The sequence below is a fragment of the Emydura macquarii genome, unplaced genomic scaffold, assembly GCF_026122565.2.
Source record: "Emydura macquarii macquarii isolate MOO-44397 ecotype Brisbane River unplaced genomic scaffold, CSIRO-AGI_Emac_v2 contig_3506, whole genome shotgun sequence".
In the NCBI taxonomy this organism is placed as follows: domain Eukaryota; kingdom Metazoa; phylum Chordata; order Testudines; family Chelidae; genus Emydura; species Emydura macquarii.
The window spans coordinates 10,047,501-10,070,142 of NW_027133643.1; the positions used below are offsets into that span (position 1 = coordinate 10,047,501).

The 22,642-nt window shown below is 41.4% G+C and overlaps 2 long non-coding RNA genes across 3 annotated transcripts in view; both read right to left on the reverse strand.

Annotated features, from left to right (window-relative positions):
- The window catches only part of LOC137145019 (uncharacterized), a 13,291-nt gene extending 10,926 nt beyond the window's left edge, over positions 1 to 2,365 (reverse strand). The window contains exons 1-2 of one of the 2 annotated variants that reach the window (XR_010917539.1): positions 2,273 to 2,365; positions 1,831 to 1,957 (exon numbers count right to left, since the gene is read on the reverse strand). This is a non-coding gene — a long non-coding RNA (uncharacterized lncRNA). Of the gene's footprint in view, positions 1 to 1,830 lie in introns of both variants that reach the window. The other variant, XR_010917538.1, reaches the window with a different exon arrangement.
- Positions 2,366 to 7,658: 5,293 nt separating this feature from the next.
- Positions 7,659 to 10,988, reverse strand: LOC137145030 (uncharacterized). Its single transcript, XR_010917543.1, has 3 exons — positions 10,911 to 10,988; positions 8,346 to 8,429; positions 7,659 to 7,744 (listed from the first exon to the last, which is right to left on the reverse strand). It is a non-coding gene; the product is annotated as an uncharacterized lncRNA (long non-coding RNA).
- Positions 10,989 to 22,642: the final 11,654 nt, after the last annotated feature.

Consider the following 22,642-nt stretch of genomic DNA (forward strand, 5'->3'; position numbering starts at 1 on the left):
GTGATAACCACTTTGCAGCCAGATAAAAATCATACCATCTCTTTCCCCAAGAGCTCACAATCCAAGCAATGATTTAACATTTAACATGACAAGGGAAGTTGAATTGTAACGAACTGGTCAAAAACAGGGGGTTTCTTTCCCACAGAAAAGTTTTGACAAAAATCCATTTTTTGTTGTTTTCATTTGTGTTTTTCATAGAAAATTCTGACTCTGTATAGGTATCAAAAATTGAAATATTCTGCATAAAACTAAAAAAAATTGGGGTTTGGATTAAATATTTTGGGTTTGAGGGTGTTTGGTTTTTCAACTAAATTTTCAGAGGAATGAAGACCCTTTTTAAGAAAAATTTCAGGTAGTCAAAACCCCAATTTTCCATTGAAAACCAGTTTAGACAAAAAAATGTCAACCAGCCCTATTATAGAAGCATGTGTTAGAGTGGTTTTATGTCAGTGCTGCCATTATGAGTCCTGTTCAAAAGGCAGTTAAAACTTGCCCTTTAAAAATTTACTCTGGGACTGTCTCTGTTGCCTAGTGATTGTGCACTGCTCTGCAACATAAGAGGCTGGGCTCAAGTGATGGGTTATTCCATTCCTCTGCCCAGCAGGGACTGGAAGTGCCTTAGGCAGACATGATAGCCTGAGCAGAGCATTACTCAAAAGAACCCCTTCTGGTCACAGAAGGAACAGTACGAACAGGCTCTGAAATGTATAGTCTCATCTCATGCAATGGTGGTGCTGATATGGGGCCTCAAAGGTGTACAGGAAGGAAGAATGGAGCTATCCTCCTAACAACAGCAAGGATGTACAGCTCCCAGTCACGCACCGCAAAGAAAACTCTCTGGGTTGAAATACTGAGCCATATTCTGACTGGTCCTGAGCACGCACAGCTCCCATTGAGTCTGATGGAATTGTGGGTGCTCACCAGGATGAGCATATTTGGGTCTGGGTTCTCCAGTCCATTAGATCTGTAGAGCGACCCCAGCCTGTAACAGAGTGGAGAAGTAGGCTGCTTGTGCAGCATGGGGAAAGTCCATTTTTTTAAAAATTTAAAAATAAATCCATTTTGATAGTTTAGAAATTAAATGAGAGCAGAGAAACTATATAATAGTTAACCCGTTTACAAGTCTCGCTTCACTTCTACAGCTCAAAAAGTGGAGTCCATTCAAAAGAATGAAATTTGGCAAGCAGCTGGCCTGATTCTCCTCTCACTTACACCACTTTTAAGTGGGTGTCTCTTTAGTGACCTCATGGAGTTACTCCTGATTCACACCAGCATGAGAGGAGAATCACATGCAGCATGCCCTTAATATGATCTAATCATGGGGTAGTTAAAAGGCCAAGGGCCTGATTCTTCCCTCACTTATGCTGCTTTAAATCAGGAGTAGCTGTGCTGGAGTCACTGGAGGAACATCAGTGTAAACTGGAGAAGAGAATCAGGCCCCAGGAGATAGTGCTCCCTATGTTTAAGACTCCTGGGGGCAGACCCTCAGCTGGTGAAAATCAGCCTAGCTCCACTGAGGTCAATAGAACTACTCCAGTTTACCCCCAGCTGAGAATCTGGACCATAACCGATAAGGCAACATTTAAGGATAAATAGTACACTGGTTTCCAACTCAGTTAAAGTACATGAATACCCTTTCCCTAACATACATGCCCTACAACATGGACAAGCCTTGGCTACCAAGAATAATCTTACAGAAGGCAAGTACTGCCATAAATTCTGAGAAGTAGCTTTTCATAGGATTTTTGCTGTATATGGCAATTTCTCTTCATCTGTTTAGCTCAGGTTTTTCCATAGCACCCATCAGCACTGTCTCTAAGCAATACACACCTTAAACATTCTCCAAACACATTTTAACCTGATGGACCATAAAAGCTCAAAAGAAGAGGTTGTGCTCAGGCAAGTCAATTATATTCTTTCTCCCATGCCTCCCAAATACAGAACATTGACGTCTGATCTGCATTTTAAAAAGCCCATAAACACATATTTACACAATAAAATGTAACCATCTGAAAGAGCCATTACAGTCAATTGTGTATTGTGTCAACTAATTCCTTCCCTTCCACTCCCCCTTGAGAGGTCTGCTAAGCCCCTCTTGGAGACCTTGCTTTTCAGAATAAATCCTTTCCCACCCCCATTTTCAAGGCCCTTGCTTCACAGCACTTTTCCCTCCAGGCCAAGGAGGGAAAGAATATATCTTCTCTCTTGATTACATTTTTGCCCCCCTCCCCCAGCTAGCTGAGTCAGATACTGGGCCTGCTCCAGAGCATACATGCTCTCAAGCAGCAAAGTCAAGCCCTGGATTTGGTCTGGTATCAAAACTTCCAGCCAGTGTGTGATAGAGAAGTGTGTTACCACCTTTCCCCTCCCCACTAATAAAAGAATTAATGGGGGCCTGAGAAGCCAATTATACTACCAGGCTGTACCTGGAGGGTGGACCAGGATTAATTAAAGATGAATTCCAGGTGGGGAAGAAGCTGCGCAGTGACTAGAAAGGCAGGATGTCTGGAGTAGAAGGGGCTGTAGGGGGAAAGGGAAAAGAATCCCCTTTCTGCTGCTAGAGACTGGAAAGACTCACAAGTTTCCAGAGGAAATGCTGCATAGAAGTAGCCCTGGGATCCTTTTCTGAGACTAGAAAGCTGGTAAAGAGGCTAGGAAAAGCACAGCGCAGCCAGTGGGGTGAAACAGGCTCTGGTGGTGAGCCCTAATAAAAGGGCTGGATCTGGACTTCTAGGGAAAGAGCCATATGAGGTGTTCAGATGAGGAACTGTAGGCTTATCTATATAATCCAGCAAAGCACACTAAGGAGTTTCTAGTGTGCACTAGCAGGGTCTACATGCACCAATCAGTGCACAGCATGTTACTAGGGTGCGTTGCTACTCTATGTAGACAAGCCCTGTACAAGGGAAACTTAAGAAGGATTGAAAGTCAAGCCTGAGGAGGAAAAATGTTGGCTTGTTTGTATTCTTGGTCTGGGATTTTTGGGGGGAGGGGTTCTGGGAAAGGGCCCAGTGCGTCTTGCCTCTAAGGGTAGGGTGATCTTAGAGAGGCTGTGGAAAAGGCCTGCTGACAGGCTATGAGGAAGAAATCCAGGGAGATAGTAGGAAGGAACAGACTTTGGCTGTTAGCTATAGGGTCCCTTGACTGGAGTTCAGTATGGTGGCAGGGCCTGCGTTCCCCTACCAACTGCTGAGGAAGGTAATATGAAGGCCCTGACATGCAGGGATATGACCTTTTGAGAGCCCTGAGGTAAGAAGGTGAAAGGACTATAGGGGCCAAAGTACAATGGACTGTTATTTGTTGAGACTTCTGTTACCCTGGAAGGGTGGGGCTAACGTGTGATCTGGTAGGAGGGAAGGGTTACCACCTGGCCAGTTCTTGTTCTTGTACTGCCTTGCCAGTTGCCCTGAAGATGTGCTGTGCCTCCTTCCTCCCCTCCCCATTCCCTGGGTCTGAGGGTGAAGGGGAGGAAATGCTCCTTAGAGAGGTCCTATAGGTCTATCCATTTAAGAACTAGGCCTCCCTGGGAGGATTTGGCTGCCTTCCCCACACACTCCAGGGTTGCCGGGCTTCCTAGATGCCATCATGGTATGAAGAAGGGGCAGGTGGGGTTGTTGTTGGGCTGCCTTTCCAGCTGATTGCTTGTGGATTTAACAGGGACCTAGGGCTGCCTTCCTTACTGGCCAGACGGGGGCCAGGAGAACAGTAAGGGGTAGGAAAGGTAAGAGGCAAAGAGGCCTTGAACTGCCCCATCTGTACTGCTGCCTGCATGAAGTGGGCAGAGGATGGTCAAGCTGCTGTGGGGAGGTGTTGCCTGAGAGGAGAAGAGAAGGCTCAGGCTGGGGGATGTGAGGAGAGCAGTGGCTGGTTTTTCTGCCTCTCAGAGGTGGTAACCCTACCAGAGGGCCATGTAGCCAGAAGAGGCAAATCATCACAGGACCAGAGTGGCCCTCAGCAGAGGATGCTAGAGAGGAGAGCTCTAGCATTGGGATGGGGTGTGCCAATGGTGAGTCATCCCCTCTACAAGGTGTTTGGGATCATTGTTCTGATTCGCACTTGTTACAAAGAGAGGGCCAAGCTGTGGATTTCTTATCCTGAGCTGGGTGTGAATTCTGAGTTTCCCTGAAGGTAGCTGAGGGGGGAATCTAATATTCTGGCTCTGGCCCATCTCTACTCCAGAATAATGCAAATCACTCCCTTCTATCTGGGACCTGAACTTTTTGGCTTCTCCCAACTGACCAGCCGCCTGACTGATCAGCATACAGTAGCCTATACTACTAAACAAATAGCCCTGCCACATCTTCCTGTGCTATGTACCATCTCTTTCTTTACTTTGGAATCTGCCATTTAAATAAATACATCCATAGCATTATGACCCAAAGAACTAAGGGCCAGATTCTCATCTCCTTATACCAAGTAGAACCTTACTCCACAAATAGTCCCATTGATGTCAAAGGGGCTATTTATGGGTCAGGTGAAGTTCAGCATGAATAAAGGATCAGAATCTAGCCTTAAATTTGTAAAACAGATGAACAATGAAAAGAAATTCCAAGGTAAGGCTGTTTCCATACATGAAGACTGCATGGCTTTCTGTTTAGATAAGGAGAAGTAATGGAATAAGATGGAAACAAAAAGAAAATGTCCCTGAGAGAAGACAGTGCATATCTCTCTTCCTGTAACGTGTTGTGTTGCTTTCCTTTCCAAAACAGCAGCTGCCCCTACCAACAAGCACACTCCTTGATATTCCTACAATATAAAGTCATACCAGTTATGCAGCTATTAAAATTAGTCAAAAGACAGCATATATCTTTGGAAAAATTTGGTCAGAAGATTCCTGGCTTTTTAGTCAAATCAAAAAGTTTCCAACAGCAATGGACTCCCTCAAAAGCCAATGTCACGGGTCCCTTAGTTCAAGTCTGTGATCAGCATATTACAAGAGTAGGGGCAGCAGGGGATTTTAAATACATTGGATCTAATTCTGCCCTCAGTATTCTCTAAAGGCCCTAACCAAGACTGGGACAGCCCTGTGCTGGACATTGTGTACAAATATAAAATAAGTAAGGCCCTTCTTAACTTGCATTATTTCAGAACCAGAAAATTCTGCAATGTTATGCTTCCACCACAATTTTGACAGGGGAGCCCCACCATGTATGGGGCTGATGGTGGAAACCCTGGCTGCCCAAGAGCTGAGAGGGGGAGCCCCTGCTCTCAGCCCCATGTTCCCGCTCTCAGCCCCAGGCGGCTGACAGTGGAAAATCACAGAAAAGTAATAATGGCCTTTAATAATGGACCCCATTATTTGTGATAATACTTTTCCACAATTTTTCATGGTTTGCAACTCAGCTGCAATTTTTTGATAATCATCCTGCAATTCAAGTAAGGCCTTAACAGTACGACACTCCCTGCTCTGAAGAGTTTACAATCTAAATAGATAAGACAGATAAAAGGCAGAGAGATGAAGTGACTTGTCCAAGGTTACACAGCAGGTCAATGGGATGACTGGAAATAGAACATAGACTCATAGATTATAAGGTCAGAAGGGACTGTTATGACCATCTAGTCTGACCTCCTGCACAACACAGGCCACAGAACTTCACCCACCCAACTCCTGTAATAGACCCCCAACCTAAGACGGAGTTACTGAAGTCCTCAAATAATGATTTAAAGACTTCAAGGTACAGAGAATCCACCAGCAAGTGACCCATGCCCAATGCTACAGAGGAAGGTGAAAAACCCCCACAGCAGATTGGCATGGGCACTGGGAGAAAATTCCTTCCCAACCCCAAATATGGCAATCAGCTAAACCCTGAGCATGTGGGCAAGCCTCAACAGCCAGACACATGTGATTTTTGGCTCTGAGTCTAGTATACTATCCAATAGGCCATTTTGACACTCAAGAAGCTCCACAGGGATTATCAACTGAGTCTGAACAAAGGAGCTGCAGATCTGCAGCTAGTGTCACTATGACTTTACCTATAGGACTAACGCTATGCATACTTAGGCACTGACTAGACACAAGGGGTGAGTTAATTTTGTATTCCCTGGCTTTTTGCATGTCAAGAGTTTTGTATTTAAAAAATCTTCTACTTTGAGTGTTAATGTGTGCACTGGTTTGAAAAAGGTTTCTGAAACTATCGTATTCAGTGGCTAAATTAATGCACTCGACTGAAATTCAATAAGAACTGAAAACAAATACAAAAAACTAGAAAGCTGGTGTTAACTAAGTGACACCCAGTCACACATCTCAACAAATAATGATGGTCTGTTTATGCTGCATTACTCTTGTCTAAGCTCCACATATTACTATAATTATTAACTACTAGTCCTAAAATCTATAGAGTTATCATTATTGTTATTATTATGAAACTCAATCCCATTTTCATGTCATAAAGATAAACCAAATCTCATTTCAATTAGTTGCAGCAGGAGGGAATGAACTTTAAACAGACATTTAATTTCTGAAAAAAAAATTAGGAAGTTCTTCATGGAAATGTTATGGCATTTTGAAACAGATTAATAGTTCAGTATGAACACATCCACCCTGCAGCTAAATGATGGCAGTGCTATGATCAGGAGACAGGTTAAATGAGCAAAACCAGTTGATTCCACTGGTTTGGTACTAACCAAATTGTATTCATTTTTACGACTTTTTAAGCCATATTATTTTTTCTTTCATGTGCTATCAGAATTGTTACAGTGGGTTAATTGCTTTGTGATTGGGTTCTATCTGCTTAATTAAAAACACCCCATTTGCAAGAGTGGGTTGGATGGAGCATTCTGGGGGAAGTTTGGAAGTGTGCCGGCTTGGGGGCACTCTGAGGCATAGTGTCTCAAGAGGCGATCCTTCCTCTAGCTTCCCATTGTGCAGAGGCAGTGTACAACCTTGCGATGATGCAGCCTTCCTCCCCAGGACACCCAACCAGCTCCACAGGGGACATGGCATTGACTCCTTTCTGCTTCCGCTGGGGTAGAGGGCAGAGAGCCAGCAGTCCTTGAGCTCCCCAAGATCAGGGATTGCAGTTTTTCCTAGCCCTTGAACACAATACTCACAGAGTTGGAAGGGAAGCTCCTTTGGCCCTCACCTCCATGTAATGGCACAAGGACACTGGCCCATAATGATTAACACACTAGGATCCCAATAAGTTACACCACTGCGTCCTCCAAGGTATGTTTATTTTTAATTGGAAAACCCCAACCCCCAAAACTTTCAGCTGAAAACTGGAGGGGAAGGAGAGAAGCAGGGGTGGCTAACTTGTTTTTTGCCAAAAAATGTTCAGTTTGGGGTCTTCAGTTTTTGATGAAAAATCCAAAATGTTCTGAACAGCTGTAACTGCTTCTTCCTTATAGAAACATCCAACCTACTGTTGCTGCACACATTGCAGACTTGTATGCATTAGATGAGATGATAGGTGGCCGTTTACACATTCCTGTTTTTGTGAAGTTATTGGAATATCTTCTTCCATTTTATCTCTTCTAAGGAATATGTTTGGGTCCTAGATATTTCAAATATTTGGAAAACGTGTTAACTAAGCAGACACTAGGTCAAATAAATAAATAAATACTAAAAAAGTATCTTCTAGCACTATGCAAGCGTTACATATATTAGCCTGTCACTTCTGTAGACCTGGATTCAAATCCTATCTTAAGTCCAAGGTTAAAATGGGTTTGGTGATCTCACCATAGACCTTGGGAGGCACAGTTCCTGTCATCAAACTTCTGCACACTTTGCTATGATTTGCAGTCTCTGCCAAGAAAAGAACAATAATGACTGAAATAATTAAAAGGATTATGTTTTAGGACTGAGATGTACTGGCAGAGCTTCATAAGGAAACCTCCACAATATTTGTCAGCTATAAGAGCCAGATACACCATGTCTGTTACAGACCTGTGCAAATTGCAATCCCTTGCTGTGCTCCAGCGAGACAATTCCCATTGAGTGGCCAGCAGTGTTTCTCATGGGGGAGGGCAGCTTTAATTTTCAGGATGGAACCAATAGAAATTACTGCAGCCCCTGACTGTCCTGACCTCGTCCTGTCATCAACCAGCATGATTCAGTTTTCATCCACCCTGTGGACCCCCTCCACCAGCAGAGAGGAGCATGCAATTACTTTCTACCACCACAACACTGTTGGACCTTCTGCCTCTGCTGACTTACACCAGCAGAAGCCCTGGTGAATGTATTCCTCTGCCTAGTTCTAGCCAGGACATATTAGTCCCTTTGCCACCAAATACATTCAGAATGTGCACAGGAGAAAAGAACTGACACAGTGGAACCAGAATCAAGTAGAAAATACAAACATTTTCACATAGTACATGGACTGCAAAAAAAAAAAAAAAAATCTTACCAATGATGTGATCATGGGCACAATGAAGTGATCTGATGAAATGTGGTTCAGTTGCTTGTCCCATCCTGGAACTTGAATTGGGAACTGAATATGATGAGAAAGAGAAGTTTGGGGAAGTGCTATGGTCTGTGTTACGCAGGAGGTCAGACTAGATGATCATAATGGTCCCTTCTGGCCTTAGAATCTATGAGCCCTTCCAATGACAAAGAAGTTGCTATAGGAGGAAGGAGCTACTGCAGCAATCAGGAAAAAAATGGCTCTTTTGGCAAGAAAGAGGCTTGCAGGCCTTCCAGTGGTGGAGACAGGACCAGAATGGGAGGAAAGGATGATCTTAAGAATCAAAGAAGAGCATATGGATGGAGTAGACATAGGATAATAACCTACTACTGCTATCAGTTGCTCAATTAAATCAAATGTCAGAGGTCTGTGTGGTGGAACTAAATGTTCCAACCCTGCTGATGAATGGTGTGAGTGTCAATATAACACCATATGTTGGAATTTCTGTTATTCGTTTCTTAAATAAAACTAGGAAACTACATCTAAAAAACTACATTAAAAGAACAAAAGCAAGTGCTCAAAAGTTAGGAAATGCTAGAATTAAGTTTGCCCATGCAACATTAAGTCAGCTCCCTTGTAGGTATGCAATACGATAATCTTTAATTATATAATCATACACTATTTTTTTCTGCAAGATCCCTGCCTCATTGCAACCTTCATGTTCTTTTAACATAGTTTTTGGATGAAATCTAAAATTAAGTGGATTGGGTTTTTTAAAGCAGATTAATCTTGAATTATGGGTCTCATTTTGGGTCTCTAGTAACCCAGGCTTTACTCTTCTGGTTCGCACTGTCAACAGAAGAATTATTTGGCGGAATTATACCTCTATAATATACAACTGTCTTTTATTTATTGTATATCTATTGTAATCTTCCTAAGTGAATGTTCCATTTAAAAAAAAAAGAGAACTATAAATTCTTCAGATTGTATCATTATAAAATTACTGATAAAATCTAGCAAAGATATATTAATTTTAACCCACCTGGCTTCTATTTATAAATTTCTACAAGCCAAGGATTGTGTCGAATTTCTCCTCCTTTCATAGTGCATAGATTGCATTATCGCATGCATTACACTTAAGTGCTGGGAAACTTGTTTTAGATATGTCTAAATAAGTATTACACTAGCCTTCACTAATGGTCCAAAACACCAGGGCCAAGGTTTTCAAAAGTGACCTGAATGCCCAACCTGAAATACTTTTTAGCACCCTGCTTTTCAGAGATTGAATGTTCAGCACTTTCTTTAAGGGCTTCTCACACTGTGCATTCAAAATCCCTAGTCCCTTTTGTTAGCTTACAACTTCTATTAGTGCAACTGCCATATTATGGGCATCTACTGTAGCACTTTTTTTATCCCCATGATTACAGAAAGCGTTTGCTTAGCTTCCATAATAACAGTAAGTCTGTAACTAAAGAAGAGGTGTTTCATATGAATTGGACAAAACACCTGAGTCATTCAGATTATCAAGCCTTATTTGCTTGCTGTATTTCCTAATTGTCTCTGGAATCACCTCTGTGCTTTCCTTCAATGAGTCTGCTTTGTTAGGCTAGACACATATTTGAGATTATCTGTGCAAAAGAGAGATTCTTGACATATGCTCTGGATTTCCTCTGCTTCTTGATCTACCATCTGTGCTAGGCAGCAAAGAGCTTTATGGTGCTTACAAACAACATAGCAGTAAGGTTCCCCAGTCACAGCAAATTGTTATATACTATAGTTGTTAAAATTAAATGGGGGAGGAGGGAAAGGAAAGTGCTACAGATCTTGGAAACTACAGAAAACTGTCACTTAAACTATAATGGAATCTCCAGGGGAAAGTGATTTTCTTGGGAACAAAAGAATTCTGGGGTGAATACTCTTCTGAGAGGCAATTGATATCCAAAATACTAAGTCTTGATGGATTCCTTTGCTAAGTGAGCTATTTTTGTATGTAGTTGATGTTTAACTAAAGGTTTCTTCAAAACTTTAATAAGATAATAATTTATTATACATAACTGACATTAGGTGATGCTCTACATTTGACAAGATATTCAGGAATCATCAGACTGCAACCACCTCTGCAATGAAAGGAAGCAGCTGCTTAACACCCCACAGCAAGGCTGCACAACAATTCATGAGAGAAAGTGAAGATTGTGTTCTACTGAGACCTTACATACAATTTAGGAAGGCAGAATTTAATTATCCAAATGTAATTTAACCAAGATTCCAGAGCTGACACATCTGCTCTGGCAAATAAAAAATATGGAGGGCCTTCTAATGCCCACAGGTTCTCAACATTTTGCTTTAGCACTTTCACCAATGTAGTACCCTATAACATTAACATAAGGCAGTGGTTGAATACAGACGAAGAGGGAAGAATGTTACACCTACATAGCACTGCTTCCTGAACCTCTCCCTTGTGCAATCAATATCACAGCATGAAGTGTTAAACCTGGATCTGAAATACCATTGTTTTTGAGCTTGACAATTTCAATATACATTTTAAAATCTCTAGAATTCAATTCTCACCCTTTTAAAATGCAGTTGTGTTCTGAAAAGTGATTCTGTAAACATGCAAGCAAAGGATTCTGTGTTAATTGTATCTCAGCAGCTTCCAAATCAACATATTCAAGAAAAGGTTTTGGGTTTTTGTTCCCCTCAGCCCAACTGCTACTACTATAAATTCCATGGGTAAACTGAAAGTCAAGCTGGGTTTCTTTCTTCATGGATATCATTCACAACAAATAACGGGGTATAATTTATCCTGTAGAATCTCTAAGTGACACCTGTGCAACCCAGTTGCCATCAACAGGGGTTGTACATGTGTAAATGATTCTCTATATTCTAGTATAGCACTAACACATCTGTTAATGATAGAGAGGAGAATTAGAATCCAGTTCATTTGCTTAGAATTAATTCACAGACTTGATTTTGCTGGGTTAACAGATGTAGTTACTAAAGTCAACAGCTGTGACTGAATTCTCACAGGGGAACTGTCACACATCAAAAGTACTGTTTTTGTATAATCATTCTCATGATAGAACCATGCTTTAATGCCTCTTCTAGGGTTTAGTGCCTAAACCACTGACTTTCACCCATGTCTAGACAGAACAGGCTGGGCATGGAGTAGCTGGTACTGAATTTTAGCTACAAAACTAAGGGTTCCCAGTGTTATTGAATGAGGGTAAACAATGAGGATAGTGGAGGTTTTTTCTTTTAGCTACTAGCATGACCTTTAGTAAGCAACTGCATTATCCCAACAAAGTGCGATGCACACACCTTGCACTGTGCCACAACAGGTTTTTGGGGTTTTTTTTAAATCTGTGACCTGAGCTAAATAAAAGGTTCTGAGAGGGGCCATAGCTGAAAGTTCTTTAATAGGCATGTTCTTGGACTTCTCCATTCCGCCTCTGCATTTCAGGGAGGGATTTCCTCTTCTTATCTCTCCTCATGATCTCCTTCCATCCTAGTCTTTGGCACTTTCAACTGCCATTTATTTATTTAAGGCCCCTCTGAAACAGTTTATAAATGTCACCATTCATCATGTGTGAATTCATTTGCAAAACAGGTTAAATCTTTCCAAATTTTGCTTGCTGCAGTTCCCTGCTCCTCTCACTTTGGAGACAACACCAAACACTTTATAACCATGTAAATAACTCCTTTATGCCTAGTGACCATAAAGTGTCCACTCACTTCATAGAGTTCTGTGCATTAAATTACTGCAGGGCTGGGATAGAATAAACTTAGCACTTAAACAGTGATGCAGTCTGCAAACATTAACTAAGGTGTCCTCCCAAGACCCCTGGAAGGCAGGCTAATATCCCCATTCTGCAGGAGAAAGTGAGAACTTGAGCTGAGTTACCCTGCTGTAAATCCCAAATACATCCACTGATTTAAGGGAACTAGCTGAAGTGAAGATAGGGAAGATAATAAAGCCTCGATCCTTTAGTCAGATCCACTAGCATGGACACAATTGGAGGATTGAGGCCTGAATTAGTATCAGACATGATTAAAACTCAGGAGCTTCTGGCTTCTGCTTCTGCTCCACCATACCAGTGTTTCTCAGCCTTTTCAGTGTGGTAACCCCTTATTCAAAGTAAAAAAACTCCATGATATTTACTATAAAAGCATGAGTAAAAAAATTATCCATGGTGACCATACTAAGCCTATATAATTTATCTATGTATGTTTGGAGAGGTGATGATAGAGAATACTTGACCTTAAAGGGAAAGGTTACACAGGGAGGAAGGAGCAAGATTTTCTTTACTTTAGAATGGGATAAAATCTTCAATGCTCATGATTTCCCTGATTTCCTTTCCTGACACACCAGGTGGATGTAACCGACCAGTTGAGAAACATTTCAGTGGACCATGCTGCCTCTCTTTTATATGGCAGCAAGTTTTTACTAACTTGGGGCCCAGTCTTGAAATTCTGACCTGGAGTCCAAGTAAGAATTTACTTCACACTTAGACCTGTAGACGCTCTACTAACTGAAGGTTATTATGCAGACCCTTACTGAAAAAAGAAATAAACAGATTTCTCCCAGTGTGATATGAACTATATCGACTTTGGGCCTGATCTTGCATGTGTTGAGATGGAGAAGAGTTTTGCCTTTGATTTCAAGGGGTGCAGGATCAATTATATAAATTATGACACCTTTCTTTAGATCACAGATCTGCTCTAGCTTTACCTACAATTTTACAAGTATAGAACCCTAGTCCTAAATCCCCAACTCAACAAGTGGCCTGAGTCTAGTGGGACTACTCACATGAGTAAGGTGAGAAATCATGTACTATGTATTGTCATTACGGTACAATGCTACAAATCCCAACTGAGATCAGGGCCCCATTGTGCTATGTATATGCAATCCACATAGACAAAAAAGGAAAAAAAGAGGGGGAACTGAGGCACAGAGATTAAATTATTTTTTCCCTCAAGGTCACACAGAAAGCTTGTGGCAGAGGAAAGTATTAAACTCAGATCTCCTGAGTCCCAGACCATTGTCTTAATCACACGATCACATTCTCCCTCTCTTAATCACTTAAATAAATTATGGTCCTCTCTCATAACAGTGCATTGAAATCCCATTGGCTGTTTTGCATCTGTAACAATGGTGCACATTTCCATGCAGAAATTTAATAAAAGTTTTCACATTTATGAAATGATATTCCTGCTTTATGGTCAAATTAATAGCTTGTTAGAAACAATGGACACTTCAAAAAATGGGGGGGGGGGGGCTAAAATAAAAGGAGATTAGACTGAGTATAAATAGTTCTGATATAGCTCTTTCATTGTGTCTGTAACTTTCAGAATTACAGACTACTGGCAACATAGTTTATCCATTCTACTGCACAAGGCTGAAAAAAAAGGCACACTGACATCAGACTGACACGCTATGAATTTCCGTCCATTTGACGGAGTCAGATGTGCTTAATCCAGATCAGTTTGCACCACCATTATGTAGTATCTTCAAAAAGCAGTTAGATTGTTACTACATGATACTAAAATAATATAAGCTCAGTCTCTGGCATACCTAGATATACCTGTCTGTGCCAACCAGGCCTGTCTGCCCAAAGAACGGCACACATGATGACTGAGTGGAGTTTGACTTTACGATGATGCTCTTCCATTCCCACTGTGGCAGAGCAGATAACTGGTGTAGTTCGTTTTATTGCTCTGTGCTCTGCAATGCTACCTTACACCACAGCAGTCTTCTGAATGAGGAACTGGAACAGCATGGTGTGGGATGAAGGTATAGATGAGGTTAAGGGAGACACTGTGGAGTGGTCTAGCAACACACATGGTCACCATCAGAGGAATACCCTCACCAGCCTGCATTGTGGTTGCCTGGCTACATATCCTCCATGTCTTCTTGTGTACATCTAGCTCACATAACATCTTCTGTGTGCCTCCTTTGTCCAGATGGTGTTATATCAAGTGCTTATGTTAGTTGAGGCTTGAGGGCTCACAAACTGTCCTGGTTTTTTGGTTGCATGGGGTGGGGAGTTTAGCTTTTTTGAGTTACCACTTGCCATTCTTTTTCATGCGCTCCTTTCTCTCCAACCATTTTCTCACCATATCCTCACTTAATATGCATCCTCTCATCAGCGTATGGATCTGTTCACCATGTATACTGGTTTCCACAGCTGCACTCCCATGTCCACATCAGAGAGTAGGCAAAACAGACATCCTTGTTCAGCTTTCCATATTGTAGGAGGGGACAAACTGGCCCAGTGAAAGCAGTAGCTTATGGAAATCAAACGTTAGGTTAAAAAATTAGGCACTCAAAACTAGAAATCACTGTTGAAACTATGGCTTTGAGAGCCATGTTTGTTGGCTATTGCTGCTGCTCATGAATACTATTACCTAAGGCTACTAAGTGCTACATAAATATAAATAATAATAACTAATATGCTATTCAATAGCCACATGCAGTAATGATTAAAAAGTGTTGGTAAAAGCAAGGATCTGAGGATAGCGATAGCTTGCAAATTCCATTTTTTTCCCTGACTTAACTTTTCACAACTTTCCCCTGGGTCTCTGATACACAGCTGCACTTATTCTGGACCCTGTCAGGCGATTGTATTAATCATACGGGAAATCTACATAAAAGTATTCATTGTAAACAGTGGTTAGGCAAAATGAATTGCAGTTTTACAGTAAAAGAAGTTGGAGTAATTGTATGGTTCACCTTAAATTGTATTTGAAATAGATTTAATACACGTTTAACAAGAAAATTATGTGATTAGACACCAACTGAGTATTAAGAATGTTTATTGAAGTGTAATAGCTAGAGCTGTTGGATTTTTAAAAAATCCTTAATAATCAATTGGTATATAATTATCCTCTAATAACTCTTATTAAATTTAAATTAAATCTGCTGCTGAGACACTTAAATTAAGACAACTGTGAGCAAAGAAATACTCCAATTTTTAAACTGTAAAATAAACAAATCACTTTGAGTAACAATTGTTTACTACATTTTAGACTGAAATGGAACTGTCTCAGACAATGAGATGCTAGTCAGTATCTCATAAATGCATTTGCCTTCACTCTGTTCAGTTGTGGGTGTCTGATTTGCTTCACCTCTGTGTGATTATTTCTGAATAACCATTCAGTGAATATGCAAATCTTTGTTCTATGATTGGCTACTATAATTATCTACTTTGATTGGCTCCTCTGTGCAGAATTTTCAGGCTGTTTGCTGGCAATAAAGACATTGCCTAAACTTCTCTCTTCCTTCAGCTAGAATAGGAAAACTCTGTAGTAAAATACCCAAAAGCAAAGAAAATGGGGCTGTCAAATCCTGAAAAGGAAATTACATTAAAAATAAACCTAAAAGTGCTTAGCTCAATTCCTTGTTTCTTTCCTTCCTCCATCCATCCCCCCCCCCCCCCCCCCCCAACCACTCCTACCTTCTGCAAAGACTTGCAAGTCTCTTGGCTCTAGAATAACTTTTATCTATTTGTGTGTACACTGTTCACATTACCTCCAGAGCTCCCTCAGAGGGACTTCTCCAGAGAAAGGGTGAGCAATCTAGAGAGTGTGTCGATGTAGAGGGGAATGCAAAACCAATGTATAGTGATACCTAGTGGTGAGGTTGTCCCCCACTGTGCCTAGTCCACAGACGATATGTGTCTGATAGTGAGCTACCTAGGAAGCTATAGAAGCTCCTACTTTCATTTCTGGTTGTCCCCAGTTCAATCCCCAGTGTTGCTGACCAAGACTGCAGTGTCAATGCACACTACGGCAAGACCTCCTCAAATCCAGACAGTGCACCAAATAGAGGAGGCACATAAAAACTAAACGTAACACCAACCTTGCTGGAAGTGAGAGGATCTCGGGTGATAGACGATTCCATCCAGCCTGGAGCTCCGAGTGTAAAAGCTTAATAACAGGACACAGTGAATGGTACAGATTGGGGGCACTAAAGTCAGGCCAGATGAAGCTGAATGTAAATGCTGAGCAGGAACATAAACACAGATCGAGTTTTGCCACTAAGTAGGAGTGGAAGTATAAAGGTCCTTGTTACGAGTGGCTGGCAATGATGTTATTGTTACGGCTGAGAAGGACTGTTACTTTCCAAGTCTCTCTTTTCGTTTGTAATACAGTGAGACCTTGAGCTTGATCCTTCACTTCAAAGGTAGCCAGCACAACTGCTTAACAAAGGAGAAACATGAGATGGATGAGAAGACTAAAAAAAAATCAAACGGGCTACAGAATGCTGTGTAGATTGCAAACCAAACTGCTGGAGGAAAGGAAGACTACCCAGGATGCCATGGGAGAATTCTTCGGCCTATTGAAGTCAATGGGAGTTTGTCATTGACTTCAGTGGACCTAGGATTTCACCCCAGGACAATAACCCAACCTAGAAATAACTAGGGAATAGACCATAATTTTGGCAGCAGGCATAGTAAATATATATTCGGGAAGGTGAGATAAGCAGTGACAGTTAACTCAGGACCAAAGATGGCACCAAAATGCTATCTACAAGAGCCAGAGATGGAACCTTGCCCACTGCAGTCAAGCAATGCTTCAGTTTTATTCCTATGCAACAGGAAAAAACATGTGATTTGTATGCAATAGGAGAAGTCTCTCGTGTATTGAGAACATGCCCTAGAAGGTACTGATGTGCACCATGCTAGAGGGTTCAGCTGCAAAGAAAAATCCAACAGAAAGAGAACAAAAAAGAGCAATCTGTCTCTTTCTCTCCACTTGGTAGGAGATCAGCATATTTTTGCCCATCAGCCCATGAGTTTTGAACACTTTTGTCATCAGGAAGCCCCATGATGGCAATCTGAGACTTCCAACGAACCTAATCCAGACCTAATCTGGGACTACTTTATTGTTTAAAAAAAATCCACCTTGGTAGTTTAATGGGGCTAAAATTTGGTCCTCATGACTCAGGCTGAGTCATTGTGGCCATAGAAAGAGACTCATGAGTACAGCCGTGCAGAGGACGGAAATTCTGCTTCATAGAGGATTTTGAAATTCTATGGAAGTGCCTTATTAATACTTTAATCAAAGGAAATGATAATAAGCAGCTGTTTTGTTCAAACTTCAGGGTTTAATGTTCTGGGAACACTCTCAGGTTCCAAGGAATTTCTGTTGAATGGCTCTGGTAACCTACTTGTTTTTATAGCCCAATTTATCAACTACGAGGGCCAAGCAGGTGTGTGCAAATCACTGGGTGAAATGGCTCACACAACTGCTGTATCTCTTTCACTTCTCACACTGCAATACCCTGAGCCATCTTTAGCACTTCAGTTCAAGTTTGACCCACCACAGATATTTCTGATAGTAGGGCCTGATTCACCACTATATTACTTCCATTTTATGCTGGTGTGATTTCATTTACATATAAGGGTTGTAACTGCTCTGCCGATCCATTTGTTCCAGAAGTGGTGCTGGGTGAAAGTAATTTCGTAGATTCCAGTCACACCAGAGTAGAACTGGAGTAACATAATATCCATTTTACAAAGGGAAAACTGTGCCACAGAGAGACAGAGTGGTTATACTGATACTGACCTCCATTTTAAAATCCTTCGAGATTTATGGATAAAGATCACTGTATAAGAGCTAAATCGTATTATTATTTATTATATACTGTACATTTGATTGTCAAATATTAAATTCCCCAGGCAGACATGAGAACAGAGGTTCACAATATTATTTACCATGATAAATTCAAAAGCAGTATCATCACACATGACCTCTCAGCTGTCCCTAGGTACGAGTGACGTCCTTCATTCTAGATTTAAATCTACCTCTATCCCATACTAACCCTGGCGTTATGTAGCTTTTATTTTTTAAAATTATTTAGAATAGAAACACTGACTCATGAAACTAAGGTTATAAAAAGTGGAGAAATGAATCCCCCATGACTGAAAGCTCTCTCTGTACTATTATTTTCATAGTGTCCCTTATTTTGGGTCTTAGTTAGGTTCCAGGAAGTTGTAAGGTCAGATCTGTATTCTCCACTCATGTTTGATGGTCAGTAAATATCAGCAACCCAACTGACAAACATATCCAACCTTGCTGCCTTGCTTTAGTATGTCTTCTATACCCGACTTCGGGTTTGACTAGCTGAAATGTCAAGTTTGGCTAGCTTCTCGATCTCTCTCTGCTTTGTATTTTACCTCAGAGATAAATTGTCAATGAAACTATTTGAATTCAGGAAACAAAACCATTCCCTCTAATTCAATATAGCCATCTCCCACCTTCTAAAAGTTATGAATTGTGTGTGATTTAAAAAAACTTCTGCATATATGAGACAAACCACAACTCTGTATTCATTTTACTTGTTCCTCTGCACATAACATTTGTATATCATACCAGAAATAACCTGTGTCACTGCTCTTATAGCCACAGACCAGACGCAATGCCTGCCCTTCACTGTTTTTACATCATGATTCATATACTCTCCCTGCTCTTTTTGACTGCCTGCAATTATGTGTGACAAATGATTCTTCAATGTACAGTCTGCTTTACCTTTTCAAAATGTTTCCATGGTTCACGGATAAGTCAGCGAACGTGCACTGTACTGTCTTGTGGTAAGTAAATCCCAGGGCACACACAGGAACAAGTTCCTTCCACACCATTTTACGGGCAGAATTCCAGATGCCCACTTTGCAGTCTGCTCTAGCTCATGTACTTCTGACTGACTGTGCCAGCAGTGCTGGGGTTCTTAGGTGATATGGTGGGCAACATGGGACAATTTGTTCCATGTACCTATACTCTCGTGAGAATATGAATCCTCATTTCCCATGGAAGTTAACAGCATCTATAACATAACCTTTGACCAGCACAAATCATTGATCTGAAATCTCTAATTTTAATACATTCAGTTGAACAATATTCCTCCATGCTACCCTTTTTTATGCTTCTTAGCCACATATGTGTCTTGGATGAAACTCTTTCCTGATTTAAACCTTATAAAAACCTATTGGGGATCATTCTGATCTCACTCACACTGGTGCAATTCAGGAGTAGCTCCACTGATGTCAATGGAATTTCACTGGTGTAATTCTGGTGCAAGCAAGGGGATATCAGTCCCATTGACTTTGATGGCATAGCACATGGTGTTAATCAGGATAGAATTAAGCTTTTATCTCTTCAGTTGTCCCCATTCTGCAATCTAAGGGTCTTATTTACATTAAACATTTCATGTAGTTGCCTATGCTATATCTGTCTCGAAACAGAACTAGTCAAAATTTAATCCCAAACAACGTTTTTCATTAAAAATGGTTTTTCTATTCAAAAAGGAAACTTTTCAGGAAAAGCTGTGGACATTACTGAAATGTTCACGACCGTTTCTATGATGATTTATCACAGCTTTTATTTTTTTTAAATTGAATCATTAGTGACATTTTTCATTTACCAAAAAATTGTTTTCTTACCTTTAACCAGGTTTTCAGTAAACACAATTTTAAAAAGAAATTGATCTCTGTAAAAATGTCATTAAAAAAGCATTGCAGGGAATTCTGAGGAAAAGGGGTCCATTTTGAAAGATACAAAATTGAAACACCTTTGACATTCTGAATTTTCTAAATTAAATAGTTGTCCTGGGATGTGTGTGTTTGTTTTTCTAAAGCCAATTCTCTCTTGGAATTTATATGCACCCCCTCCCCACCCCGAATGACTGTAGTACCTTTGCTAAGCAAGTCATCGAACAGGGTTCAGAACCTAATCAGCCATTCTTCCTAAACTCAGCCAAGCTGCAAAAAGCTTATTTTGGCCTATTCCACATGGGTTCCTTCACATTAGCCAAAACAGGCGTGGAGATGTCATTAAAATGATCATCTCCGCCCATGGGGAGCATCTTTGCCTAGTTCTGAAGCACCATACCACAGCCTCAGACTTTCCCATTTTTCAAAGCTAACCCAGCTGCAAGTTGGATCAGCTCTGGCCATAGGTGTTGAAGCATAAACAGAACAACGGTGCGATGCTCCTGGCTGGTAACACTGCCCTCCACAAACATTTCACATTCATACGTGGTCTTTGGCTCATACCCATTTCTTTCTAAGGCACAGTGACTGCCGAGGTGGTTAGATCTTTAGCCAGGTAATGAGGGGTACATGGGCAGCCTGCATAACATTGTGAGTGTCATCTGTTCTGCAGGAAATAGTCCTTTATACTAGCAATGCTGTCACATATCCCCTTTCCACTTGATTACACCTTTTGACCTTTATGTGCCGAGGAAGAAAAACAACACAAAAAGATAGGAAGAGATTGTCTGCAGGCACTTGTGGCTGCCACTGAGGTAGGCTATGCAGCATCATAGGCTTCCAAAGTCACATGTGGCCATCATAGTCCATGTAATGGGAAAAAACTACTCTCTGTGCACACTCTATAGGCCTGATTCTCCCATGCTCCGAGGGCGTTACCCTTCTGCAGTGTAGGTGCAAAATGCTACCATTCTGCTCTTTACACCCATTTTGCACAGAGGTGAATGACAGCACAAGGTGCCAGGCAGTGGAAAATAGAGCCCTACGTACTGGCAGTCTCCAAACCAAACTGAAATCTACACTTGTGCCATGCAAAAGAGCACAACTGTGAATGGCCACTGTCAGAGGATGTGTCCTCTTATCTGAAGCGAAGATGAACATTTCCAGCCCAGTCTGAATAAAACTAGATTGTGTAGGATGTCTTGAAAAATAAGCGCATGGAGAATGAATCATGGTTAGTGTCCTCCTGAACACAACTGCATATGCCGCCTGTCTAATAGACCTACTGCTGCGCTTACAAAGCAAAGGACAAGCTGCTGTACAACAGGGAGCTCTCCTAGAAGAAATCTCATTTTTATATTGTTCATTGGGATTGAGCCAAACCATTTTCCTGCAGCTTCTTGGAATAAGTGCTTCGTAAAACCCAGTAGGCACAGAGTTTTTGGAAGTGGCCGATCCCCCGAGAGAGCAGAAGAGCCAAGGGCTGGGCCAAATAAATACTTGTCTGAAAAAAAGAAAAGCAGAAGGGAGAAGAAAAGGGGGAGAGCTGCCAATACCAAGAGGGTAAAAGCAGACAGGAAGAGGGAGGATAGGATCAAAGAAGGAGAGGAGATGGAGGAGACTACAGATAAAAATGGAAAGGAAAAACAGTAGATTTCATAGTAATCTGCATCTTATCAATGTGAGGTTTTATGAAGGTTAATCACCTGCCCTGCTGACTGAGCCCTTCCAGGGTTAGTGCTGGATGCAGGTGACTCAGAGGCTTAGTTTCTAGATGAACCTTGTAATCAAGGCCAGTGGTGCTCTGGTGCCAATGAGACGATCAGGATTTTTTTGAACACCATATGTCTGGTCATCTCTAATCTACCCATCACCATTAGGCATGAGGTTGTACCCAAAAAGGAATTATAGGGGGAGTGGATCAGTTCTAGCCTGGACTCCTGCCATGCACAATGCCAGAAGCTGGGAATAGGCAACAGAGGATGGATCACTCGATGATTGCCTGTTCTGTTCATTCCCTCTGAAGCACGTGACATTGGCCGCTGCAGAAGACAGGATAATGGGCTAGATGGACCATTGGTCTGACCCAGTATGGCCTTTCTTTTGTTCTTATGATGCCCATATAAATACTATTTACAGAGCTGAAGTCTATTAAATTGGCAGCCACTGAAGCAACATTTTATAAAGCTAAAATTCTAGGTAAGACTCCTCTCTCCTCCTTAATGTCCTAGCAAGTTAGCAGGTGTGGTTTAGACTTAGACTGTCTGGATTCACCAAAACTTTGGGTTTCCCAAAAAAATCATCAGCCTGCCTACATCCCCACCTCCTCTGTCCATCTGCTCTGCCACCAGAATCCTAGTTCTGTCTGAGGCCAATCCCCCTCTTCCAACCCTCCTATATGGAAAGGAACATGGGTCTGTCAAAACATAGGCAGCATGCCACATAATGTTTATATTGTTTGTGTGGGAGCTATAATACAACAGGGGACATTTATATATTAATTCCTGTGAGTCGGTATATGGTTTCATGAGCTCTAGATATAAACTATATGCTATTTACACATATGTGTATTCATATGTGTTACATGTATTTTTGTTTGATCTTTCCTTCTCCTTCCTGTAGTCAGATGCTTACTTTATCACTAACCTATTGCTGCATCACAGCCCCTTAGGCCAATGGGCCTGGATCCTAACCAGCCAGAGATCCACACTCCTACAAGATGCATCAGTCTTGATCCCAAGCCTGCAGGGGTCTGGGATGCAAGCAGAATCCTGAGCCTTGTCTTTTTCCTTTTGAGGGTAATCAGCTGCAAAG